This window comes from Erythrolamprus reginae, chromosome Z, assembly GCF_031021105.1.
Source record: "Erythrolamprus reginae isolate rEryReg1 chromosome Z, rEryReg1.hap1, whole genome shotgun sequence".
In the NCBI taxonomy this organism is placed as follows: Eukaryota; Metazoa; Chordata; class Lepidosauria; order Squamata; family Dipsadidae; genus Erythrolamprus; species Erythrolamprus reginae.
In genome coordinates, this window is record NC_091963.1 from 107515308 (window position 1) to 107523172 (window position 7865).

The following is a 7865-nucleotide window of genomic DNA, read 5'->3' on the forward strand; positions in this document are numbered from 1 at the left end:
GGCAAGCTTGAGTAACTAATTTTGTCCTTCGCTTTACGTTTGTGTTTATTGCATTTATTGGTTTGTCAAACATGTACAAGACAGCAGGTATAAATACATATGAATATGAATGAAATAAATGAATACAAATAATACAAATACAAATAAATGGGGACAGTAGGACAGGGACATAGCACACTCTCCTTACAGACCTCTTAGGAACAGGCTGAGGTCCATTGTAGAAAATTTAAGGTTGAAGCTGTGAGGGTTAGTGGATGTAACAGTGGAGTCAGGTAGAGCATTCCCGGTCTTGACCTCTCTGTTGCTGAAGTTTTGTTTGAAGTTTGAATTTGTAGCAGGTTACCTTGAGTTTCTATCAATTGTTTTCCCATGTATTATTGAGATTGAAGCTGAAGAAGTTGTTGACAGGTAAGACATTGTAGCAGGCAATGTGCTTAGATCATACGGCAGGCAGCACAGTTCCAGGTTGTCCAAGCCCAAATTTCAAGTCTGGTGGCATAGGGAAGTGTTTCCCAACCTTTTTTGAGCCACGGCACATTATTCACATTTACAAAATCCTGGGAAACATTGAGCGGGGGGGGGGAAGTTTGGACAAAAAAATATCTCTCTTCCTCCCTTTCGCTCTATTTCTCTCTCTCCCTCTTTCCCTCTCTCCCTTCCTTCCTCTTTCTTTCCCCCTCTCTCCATCTCTCTTTATTTCTCCCTTCCTTCCTCTCTTTTTTGCCCTCCTTCTCTCTCCCTCCTTCCTTCCCTCAATGTCTTTCCCTCACCCTCCTTCCCCCCTCTTTCTCTCTCTCTCTTGCTTTCTCTCTCTCTCTTGCTGTCTTTCTCTCTTTCTCTCTCCCCCTCTCTCCCCCTCTCTTTCTCTCTCTTGCTATCTCTCTCTCTCTCTCTCTCTTTTTTGCTTTCTCTCTTTCTCTCCCCCCTCTCTCTCCCCCTCTCTCTCCTTCTCTTACTATCTCTTTCTCTCTCTTTCTCTCCCCCTCTCTCCCTCTCTCTTTCTCTCTCTCCCTCTCTTGCTACCTCTATCTCTCCCCCTCTCTCTTTCTCTCTCTCCCTCTCTTGCTATCTCTTTCTCTCTCCCCCTCTCTTTCTCTCTCCCTCTCTTGCTATCTCTTTCTCTCCCCCTCTCTCCCTCTCTCTTTCTCTCTCTCCCTCTCTTGCTATCGCTTTCTCTCTTTCTCTCCCCCCTCTCTCCCTCTCTCTTTCTCTCTCTCCCTCTGTTGCTATCCCCCCTCTCTCTTTCTCTCTGTCCCTCTCTTGCTACCCCCCTCTCTCCCTTTCTCTTTCTCTCTCCCTCTCTTGCTATCTCTTTCTCTCTTTCTCTCCCCCTCTCTCCCTCTTTCTCTCTCTCCCTCTGTTGCTATCCCCCCTCTCTCTTTCTCTCTGTCCCTCTCTTGCTACCCCCTCTCTCCCTCTCTCTTTCTCTCTCCCTCTCTTGCTATCTCTTTCTCTCCCCCCTCTCTCCCTCTCTTTTTCTCTCAGCAGCGGCAGCAGGGTGATCAGCTGTGAGGCGGAGCTCTGGAACTGAGGCACCGACAGCGGCGGCTAGACATGTTGCTAGACGCCGTACATGCTGGCATTGCACTGGGCATGGACGTGGGGCTGAAGCCTCCGTCCCAGCCCAGCCAGCAGGCAAGTGCCAGCCACGCAATTCCAGCATGTCCAGCCGCCGCCAGTCGGAGCCTCCGTTCCAGAGCTCCGCCTCACAGCTGACCACCCTGGCGCCGCCCCATGGCTACTGCCCACTGCTGCCGCCATCACTCTCCCACTGCGCGATGCCCTCCCACTGCCGCCGCCCTCCCACCAGGCCCCAAAGCTCACCTGCTGCCATCGCCAGGAAAGCTCCAGCCGGGCGGGGCGCTGCAGCTGCTGGAAAACTTGGAAGGCACAAATAATGAAGCTCAGGTTCCGGTCTCACAACTTTTTGATCTTCGCAAAAAGTTGCGAGACCAGAAGCTGAGCTTTTTTCTTCGCAGCACACCTGACCATGTCTCGCGGCACACCAGTGTGCCGCGGCACCCCAGTTGGGAAACACTGGCATAGGGAATACTATTGTGAGTAGAGGATTGTATTCATTGTATTAATGTCTGATATACAGTGTGGATTCCAGGCAAATGAGCTGTACTTGAGAATTGGCCTGGCAAAGGTTTTGTATGCCCTAGTTAGCAATACAAAATTACCGGAGAAGAAGTTTCAGAAAATTAGGTTAACTTAATGCCATTTTGGCAATGCTGTTAGAGTGGGCTCTGGGGCTTAGATCATTTTAGATGAGTACTCCTCAGTCCTTAATGGGGGGCGAGGGGGGAGAGAGAATCGCTGCATATCCCCAAGGGAGCTGCAGGGGCAGAGCTGCTTGATTTTGGGGGGTGGGCAAGGGGAGGGGGCCATTTGCAGCCAGGATTCTGCAGGAGAATCCTCCAGTTACAGTATGCAGGTAAAAGAGAAGTGGCAAACACTTTTCATGCCCCCAGCTCCTTTGCTGTTGGTCTGGAAAGGATAAAACACATCCTAATTAGGTGGGACTCGCCCCATCCAGGTCCCCACCATCTCCCTATGGTAGCCTCCACTTTGAACTAAGCGACCAGAGTGCTCTCTTTTTCCCTGCAGCAAATGAGCTGGGGGGTGGGGAGAGGCACAAAAAGTGCTTCTCACTTCTCCTCTACCTGCATGCTGTTACTGGAGGATTCTCCTCCAGATTCCTGGTCATAAGCTGGCAGCCCCAGAGAAAGAAGAAAGAGACAGAAAGGAAGAAGAAGAAAGAGGAACTCTGTGTGTGTGTGTGTGTGTGAAAGAGAGAGAGAGAGGAAGAGAAAGAGTGTATGTGTGTGTGAAAGAGAAATTGAGAATGGAAGAAAGGAAGGAAAAGGAAGGGTGTGTATGAGAGAGAGACAAAGAAAGAAAAAAAGAGGAAGGGAGACAGAGAAAATAAATAAAGAAGAAAGAAGGAAAGAATGAATGAATAAATAAATCATAGATAGTTAGATGAGAAATTGAGAAAGAAAAAGGAAGGGAGAGAGAAAGAGAGAAAAAATCTGTGCTATTATTTTTAATTGTTCCATTTATCATGTGTTAATATTTTATACTATTTTACACGTAGACTGTTGGGTAACAATCTACCCTCCATACTAACCTACCCAGGCTTCAAAGCTCTGGGGAATCCATGGTCTTTCAAGACTGAAGGATGCCAATGCAATTTACTGACTTTCCTTTGCGCAGGGTTACCACATATTTTTCAGGGATTTACGTGCATTCAATGTCTATAGTTCAGAGCATAAAAACGTGTGTGTTTATTTTGCACATCAGGTTGCATAATATGCTATTCCCTAATCAGCCACATCAGCCATAATACTAATTACTGTTTTGAATAATATGCAGGTTGTAGTACACGACCTGCATATTATTTTTATATCTAAAATTGTGACTGAAATATTTCTGCGCCTAGGTTGCTTCACTCTTTGTTCAGTTTACATCCATTGTTTCTTGTTTTGTCTTCTGGTGCTTTTGAAAATACATTGTGCCCTCTTTCTGGCAGCCCTAAAAAGCCTGTGGCCTATCACACTCTTTGGCAAAGCATGTGAGCCAATTTCCTCCTTTCAGTGGTCCATGAAAGTACATCTATAGTATGTCGATAATAAAGTTGAAAAAAAAAGTGAACATTTTATTGAGGTGTGATAAAGAATGGCTGGGAGGGGAGGAGCCAAGCGAGGCACCCTTGATATAGGTGATATTGAGTTGGCCATGTCCAAGCAGTCACATGACCACTAAACCTCACCTGCCGAGTCACATGACCAAGCGAGGCACCCCTTGATGTAAGTGAAATGAGTTACACTTCCACCCAGTCACATGACTGCCAAGCTACTCCCACCCAGTCACATGACCTCCAAGCCACTCTCACCTAGTCAAATGACCATCAAGCCATTCCCACAAAATTAAGCCATGCCCACAGAGTGGTAGTAAAAAAAAAATTGGAATCCACCCCTGAATACAATGTTACAAAAGAAAAACCTTCACAAAATTAGATTAACCACTCTAAATGCTTTTTTCGCAATGCTGTAAGAGTGGGCTCTGGGGCTTATATCATTTGAGATGAGTACTGCTTGGTACTTGACAGAGTGGGGGTCGTATACGAGGTCATTTCCATCCAACCTATATTTGGTGTTCTGATTTTTATTGCCAATGTGTAAGACAGAGCATTTATTAGTCGAGATTTGGAGTTTGTTTATTTATTTATTTATTTATTTATTTATTTATTTATTCGATTTTTTTTTAATGCCGTCCTTCTCCTTAGACTCAGGGCAGCTTACAACATGTTAGCAATAGCACTTTTTAACAGAGCCAGCCTATTGCCCCCACAATCCGGGTCCTCATTTTACCCACCTTGGAAGGATGGAAGGCTGAGTCAATCTTGAGTTGCCAATTGCGTGACAATTAGGACACATGGTCAAGGTAGTGTAGTGGCATTGTCAGTGGCATTGAATAATTTTACATCATCAGTGAAGAGGACACACCTGCTTTAAATATGATCATATAGGTCTTTAATGTAAAGCAGAAAGAGTGTGGGGTCCTAGAGTGCTGCCTTGGGGGACACCGCTGGTAATTGGTGCTGGATTTGATAGGGCACTCTCTATTTTGATTATTATATTTTTCAGATTATAAAATACTCCTTTTTCCCCACTAAAAGAGGGTGGAAATGTCAGTGGGTCTTATACATCAAATGCAGCCATTTTTGCTGTCCTGAAGCTTCGCCCCCCCCCCCCCCCCCGCTGCAGATAGCTCTTGGGGACTAGGGGAAAGCAAAAATGCCCATTTTTGTGGGGAAATGGACAAAAATACAAATTTTAGACAAAAATGAGGACATGTATGTATGTATGTTTGGTTTTTTATATTAATGAGTTTTTAATTGTTTCTAACATTAGACTACTATTGTACACTGCTTTATTGTTGCTGTTAGCCTCCCCGAGTCTCCAGAGAGGGGCGGCATAAAAATCCAATTAATTAATTAATAAACAAACAAACAAACAAATAAATAAAATAAATTTTTGCCACCACCCCAGCACCCAAGAGCTATCTGCAGGCTCCCCAGACCCTTTGCCCATCTAATTTTTGCGGGGGAAATGGCCAAAAAATGCCCCATTTTTCCCAAAAATGGGGCTGGTTTTGCCTTCCAATTACCCCATCTAGCATGATTGGAGGAGGAATTCTGGGAGTTGAAGTCCACAAGTCTTAAAGCTGACAAGTTTGAAGTTTGTAAAAAGTGTACATGGTTGTAAAACGTATACATGTTTTTTTTAAACAAAGTATTCTGTTACACTGACATTTTATTAAATAATATATTAGTACACCATTTGGTTCAGAATACTATTTTCCTTGTTTTTCACCTCTAAAATCTAGGTGCGTCTTATATGCTGATGCATTGTATACTCCAAAAAATATGGTACTTGATGTCTCTTTGACAGAATAGAATAGAATACAATAGAATTTTTATTGGCCGTGTGATTGGACACACAAGGAATTTGTCTTGGTGCATATGCTCTCAACGTACATAAAATAAAATATACATTTGTCAAGAATCATGTGGTACGACACTTAATGATTGCCATAGGGGTCAAATAAGCAATGAAGAAGCAATATTAATAAAAATCTTAGGATATACGCAACAAGTTACAGTCATACAGTCAACATGGGAGGAAATGGGTGATAGGAATGATGAGAAAAACTAGTAGAATAGAAGAGCAGATTTAGTAGAAAGTCTGACAGTGTTGAGGGAATTATTTGTTTAGTAGAGTGATGGCGTTCGGGAAAAAACTGTTCTTGTGTCTAGTTGTCTTGGTGTGCAGTGCTCTGTAGCGACGTTTTGAGGGTAGGAGTTGAAACAATTTGTGTCCAGGATGTGAGGGGTCAGTAAATATTTTACCCGCCCTCTTTTTGACTCGTGCAGTATACAGGTCCTCAATGGAAGGCAGATTGGCAGCAATTGTTTTTTCTGCAATTCTGATTATCCTCTGAAGTCTGTGTCGGTTCTGTTGGGTTGCAGCACCAAACCAGACAGTTATAGAGGTGCAGATGACAGACTCAATGATTCCTCTGTAGAACTGAATCAGCAGCTCCTTGGGCAGTTTGAGCTTCCTGAGCTGGCGCAGAAAGAACATTCTTTGTTGTGGCTATCCATTTGTGTGGGGATATATGGCTATCCATTTGTGTGGGGATATGTTGCAAGAACCTAGTTTTAACAATAGTTTGTTGTCACCACTAAATCAAAGGCTTTGCAGAAGTCTATGTAAATTGTGTCTATTGCTTTTCTCTGATCAAGATGCGTAGTCCAAATGCTTCTGCAGTGTAGAAGTTGTAAATGACAGGACACTTTTTTTCTGAAACCAAATTGCAGATTGTTTGTCTCTAGTTGGAGGGCGATGGATTGATTTATAATTAATTCCATGACTTTATAGGTGAAAAAGCACAAGGAATTTTTTTACTAGCCAAGGGTCTCTCTTTTTAAAGATAGGTATGACCAAGGGTGGGCTGCTGCCCAGACTTGGGGGAATGCAGTGGGGTAGCAAAAAGGGAGCTCCACCCCAGAGCACCCAATTTGCACTGAAAGATATTGAAAGAAAATGCAGGGCGTCCTGTATAAGCCACGCCCACTGTGTGGTAGTAAAAAATTTGGTAGGCCTTCACTGAGTATGACCTTGGCTAATGACCATAGATCAGGCAAGGAACTGGTTTTAAAAGATACCTCATATATTGTGCATAGAGATTCGGCTATGGCAGTGGCATAGAGATGGCTACTTATACCTCCTTATACTAGTTTTGTCTCCTGGGTCAACCACTAACCAATTCAATTTTGTTCCAGAGTCATTGCAACAGCTAAGTTACACATCTAATTGTGTTTCTTAATTTTGGGCCTCATTGGTTCCTCTCCTTCTTTAATATTTTGACTCATCTTTAATTCCCCCCCCCAACCATTTCTATACACCCAATAAAAAATCAAAATGTAATTTTCACCTTATCTTGTGGTCTCATATTAACAATAATACTGTTCTTTTGTATCTTAATTTATATCAATAACATCAATCATAATTCTTACATTGTGGTTTACTCACGTTTATATAATATTCTATTCTATATTCATCTCATGACGAACTCTTTGTGTACGTCAATGTTCGATTAAAAGATGGTTTGAATGTGATGATTAAGATTTCCTGCTACTAAAAGAAAGCACGTGCAAAGCTTCAATTTGCCTTTCCTGGATTCCTGCCAAAAAATTCTGATTGTGCTGATTAAAGACTGCATTTCAAAACAACCTTTTAATGACTTTTTGGCTTCTGGTGTAAGAATGTGATATTAGATGCTAATTTGTCATGGAATGCTGCCCAGTGTCTGCTCTCTCTCTTTTTTTTTTTTGCTTCATTTAACTATTTTTGCTATGATTTGTTTTTAATAATATATGCTGAAAAATTGGATAATTTGGCAATGTGTGGACCCAATTCTTGGTAGGCTTCTAGTTTAGAACTGTGGCAACAACATTTAATTCTAATTTCTTGTCAGGAATTCCCTTCAGTAGAAAACTTTGAAAACTAAAGGCTAAACATAAATGGATTTCCAAAATTATTTCCTTAGATACCTTTGTAATACAGTGTTCCCTTGATTTTTCCGGGTTCAAACTTCGCGAATAGCCTATACCACGGTTTTTCAAAAAATATTAATTAAAAAATACTTTGCGGGTTTTTTCCTATACCACAGTTTTTCCCACCCGATGATGTCATATGTCATCGCCAAACTAATAATTTTTGCAAATAAATAACAAAAAAAATAATTATTGTTAATAAATAATGTTTATAAATATCAGGATCACTAAGTGTCTT